Raw genomic sequence first — 4367 nt, forward strand, 5'->3', positions numbered from 1 at the left:
ACGGCAGAGAGGAAATGGACTGGCCCGAGTCCTACAGAGCCTGGCCTTTTATGTGGGAATGGAACTGCAGGCCCCGTCTGATTGGACAAGTCTCCCATGAGACTCACTGCATGGATGGTCCGATAAGGTGCGGTCTTGTCTGTTTACCTCCCCGAGTTCTCAGCATCCAAAACAGTTACAAACGCCATGCTATTGCATCTCACCTTCCGCATACAAGGATTAACAATGAGCACTGTAACCATAAGCATTGTGCAAATGGTTTGTAGCAGGGTAGTTTACCTACTACGGCTGAAACATCTTTGCCCCGCCTCTTTTGTGTAATTTTAATTACTGCAGTGGTGTATAAAGAGGGAAGTTTGGTGCCATTTGAGCATGTGCCCTGTGTGTGTGGGGGGGGGGGGGGGGCTGCTTGCACTGGCCGCTTGTCTGGCGAGCCATCTCTTTTCAGCGCCTGGGATCCGGCGTCGTGATTTGGCTGCCGATGTTGCAGCGTGAGCAGTGGGTCCGTAAAAACGTAAGATTGTTCCCGGTGCCATCTGCCCCTGGCTGCTCAGGGATGGGTGGTCACGTACTCCACCTGCTTACCGGTGCCCCCTTACTTGTTGCTGGATTGTCAGCTGTTAAAGTATGACTGTTTTAGTATAATTTATAGTATGTGTGCTATTGCGGCAGGCTAATTTGAGGTGCCGTTTTATGCAGTTTACTAGCTTTGAGCTGCCGCTGCACATCTTGTTGCTTTTGTAGGAAAACTGTGCGGATTTAGAAGTTACGACGGCCCACTGCTGTTTTGCTCTTGCCTGTTTCTGCTCTTCACCTCCATCTTTGTTTCCTTGTTTGCTTGTTCGTGTGCTGTTAATGTTATCAGTATTTGGCCGATATTATTGTGTTCATTTGTTGATTTTGTATTTGGAATTTGATTATTTTTTAATTCATGTGTCCTGAGCCGTGCCCTTCGAGGCTGAAGCCTTGTGTTTAATTTCATCTTCGCCACCAGCTGTTTTCTAGCGGGGCTGCGAGCTTGAGAGGGGAAGGTCAGGCACCGTTGTATTGTAGTTTAGTGTTTTTTGTAATGTTAACCCTCTTGCCCTGATGCATGGATCAGTACAAGCTGTCGAGGGCAAGTTTTTGTTTTATTTGATAGTTTTTTATAGTATCACTCTGTATTAATAAATTATATTTGGTACTTGGAGACACGTCTGTGTCTTCTGTATGATCTACCGGGTCAGGTTAATGGTGAATATGTCCTTGGGTGTCATTCCCAGGGTGGACTACAGGCGTGCTATGCATCTGCAAGGCTTTTCAGACACCTCCTCTTCGCCAGTCTGGCGTAGTCCGTGGGATCTGCTCTGCAACAGCATTCTCCTTGCCACATGTTGATATATGGTGATTTTTCTACCTTCTGAGAATTTTTTACAAAAGCATGATTTAGCTGTAAACCTACATAACTCATGAACTCTTTGCTTTTTTTTCGTTTTTTTTTTTAATCTGAACTTGGATGCAGTGTGAGGTCTCCACCTTCCAATAAGATGCTGCCGGTAAATAAAGCAGTGATTGTTTTACGGGTTGGGTGCCAGTTTGAATAACGTCCCAAGCCCACGGTGCTGTTACCTCAGACGACTGCTACGGAGATGAAAAGGAAACGTTTCAAGGATGGACTCAAGGGGTCTGCATGACGCAAGTCCTACAACCACTCCACCTAATTGCTGTAATTCTTGCTTTCTTTGTTCATAAGGGCCTCTTTGAAAAGCATCTAGTTAGTAAATTGCCCTGTATTGATTTTGGCTGGGAAGTGATGAAACGGTGTGACAAACAGCTGACAGACATTAGACATAACATTGTCTCTTTTTCAACGTTTAGCCATGGGTTTAGCCACAATAGCTTATGCCAAGGCCATTGTACCTAATACCACAATAAAAGCTATCCAGTCTTTCTAATCTATTTAGGATCTGGCTGGAATTCATTAATGAAAACCATTCATGACTGAATTCTCCTGAAAGCACATATGGCCTATTAATATGTTGCTCTTGTACCGATTGTACCGTTACCGATTCCAGGCCTCAGGAGAGGTCCTGCTGTAGCAGCCCTGTGCCTTGAGTCACTCCGGTAAATTATCCAGTCACGGAACAAGAGGAAAACTTTAGCTAAGCAGCATAAATGTCAAATAGTGCAGACTGCATTCCAGACAATGCTGTTTCATAAGTGGAGCACAGAACCAAGGAATCATCACTAATGTGTTCTGGGTCTCATGAATCCGAAATCTAAATCACGATAAACCCCCGAACGCTGATATAAACCCTGTAAAACCCACTGGCTGCTCATACATGGCCGGCTGCAATTTTGTGCTTTTCGCTGCCAGTAGCTCCAATATAATTGGTGACTCGGAAAATGTGGGTTGGTATTACGCTGTTTTCCAGGTCAAGAATGAATTAGGCCTTTGTCTGTGTGCCGAGTCGACAAGAGCCCAGTGCCCCATCACAATCCAGAACTGCTTTTGTCCTTTTAATTTATCGCTGGGGATTTTTATGTCACAAACCATTGCGCGCAACCCCCCCTGCCCCCCCGCCTCACCGTACCCCCAGCAGATTCAGGGAAATTGACCTTTTCCACAGAGCACAGTGATGGCTGCTTTCTGCAGGTCTCCCTCAGGTTCCGCACACTGCATTTCCCACTCATCGACTATGTTTATTGAAACTTAATTCTATATTTACTCTGAATTTAATATTCCAGGGGAAATATGTTTAATCAATAAGCTTTTGCTTTTACAGAATTGTCTAAATGTCATGTGGTATGAAACTAGAGCCCCTTTTTTAGCCATTGTGGTTGCTATGGGGGACTAAAATGATTGTATTTACAACAATACTCAAAAGGGGGGGTATGTCTGTATCAGATGGAGGTTTCGATTTGTACGTGGTGATGTGGGGTTTTTTTCTGAAATGGTGCTCAGATGTCATTTTCAAGGTTTCAAAAGATGTTGCCAAAGTATTAGCGGATGCATCTGAACTATAAATTCTGGCAAGACTTCCACAAGCAGCAAGAAATATACTGAAAAGGTACATTGTATATGTATCCCCCACAATGTAATAAAAGCCTGTTTTTTTTGACGTTCTGGGGACCATTTTTCAGGATTTTTTTATGCAATCAAAAAAAATGTCAGATGTCATTTTCAAGGTTTCAAAAGATGTTGCCAAAGTATTAGCGAATGAATCTGAACTATAAATTCTGGCAAGACTTCCACAAGCAGCAAGAAATACTGTATACTGAAAAGGTACATTGTATATGTATCCCCCACAATGTAATAAAAGCCTGTTTTTTTGACGTTCTGGGGACCATTTTTCGGGATTTTTTTTATGCAATCAAAAAAAAATACAAAATCCCTAAGTCTTGTATTTACTTTGGGTACTTATGTTTAAGGTTAGGGCTGGGTAGGGGTTAAGGTCATTGTGTTGGGATTAGAGTTTTCCCCATAGAAATGAATGGAGAGTCCCAACAAAGATATTCAAACCTGTGACAAAAACAAAGATAATTACAAACCTGTGTGTGTGTTTGTGTATTTACACATATATAATAAAAAACAAAATGATTTTTATTAGTATTTTCTGAGTTTATAGATGTCAGACATTATTTTAATAGTAGGGACTTGGCTGATGACAATGTCTAATTCATAAAATTCTTATGAGTAGGGAAATGTCTTTTACCGCAGTAATGAATTGCCTCCCTTGACCTGCCTCTGTCTATCACTGCAGTGCAAGTGAGTGTGTTAGCTGTGGAAATTAATAAAATGTCACTTGTCCATCATTGCCTTTCTTTGAAAGTTTTCATTATCATGTCATCAATTCTGAATGGAATTCCCTTTCATGAAATATAACCCTCAGATTGACTGAGGTTATTTTTTTCTTTCTCTGCCATACAGTGCATGTTACCTGGTGAAAGACAACGCAAAGACCTGAAACATTCCTGCACTTCTGCTACAATCCCATTGAAACACAGCACCAGAATTGTTCATCTTTTTGACTCAATATAGCGATATCTTTTGATTAATTTAATACCTTACAATATATACATGCATTTACGAGTAGGTACTGAGTGCACATAAGAGCACGATTCCCACAACGTACCCCAGCCTTTATATTTTTTGAAAGCAGGTCCAGACTGTGTGTGGATGGTTGCAACATCATACCCTTGTTGGATCCTGCTGGCCTTTCACAGTCTGTGCCCAGAATAAATAACAGTGTCCAAGGATGGATGTAATAGAGGTACTGACTGATCTAATCATGTCAGAGGGAGGTGATTGCGGCTCCTTTGCCGCTTACTCACACAAGGCCGCTGACCACAGATCCGTCGGCCTTTATTGTGGCATCCTGCTACAT

The 4367-nt window shown here is 42.4% G+C and overlaps 1 long non-coding RNA gene across 1 annotated transcript; it reads left to right on the forward strand.

Moving 5' to 3' along the window:
• The first annotated feature begins 402 nt into the window (after positions 1 to 402).
• LOC140581115 (uncharacterized) lies at positions 403 to 3315 on the forward strand. Its single transcript, XR_011984147.1, has 3 exons — positions 403 to 514; positions 1263 to 1383; positions 1502 to 3315. It is a non-coding gene; the product is annotated as an uncharacterized lncRNA (long non-coding RNA).
• The last annotated feature ends 1052 nt before the right edge of the window (positions 3316 to 4367 follow it).

Source organism: Paramormyrops kingsleyae, chromosome 19 (genome assembly GCF_048594095.1).
Source record: "Paramormyrops kingsleyae isolate MSU_618 chromosome 19, PKINGS_0.4, whole genome shotgun sequence".
NCBI classification, from domain to species: domain Eukaryota; kingdom Metazoa; phylum Chordata; class Actinopteri; order Osteoglossiformes; family Mormyridae; genus Paramormyrops; species Paramormyrops kingsleyae.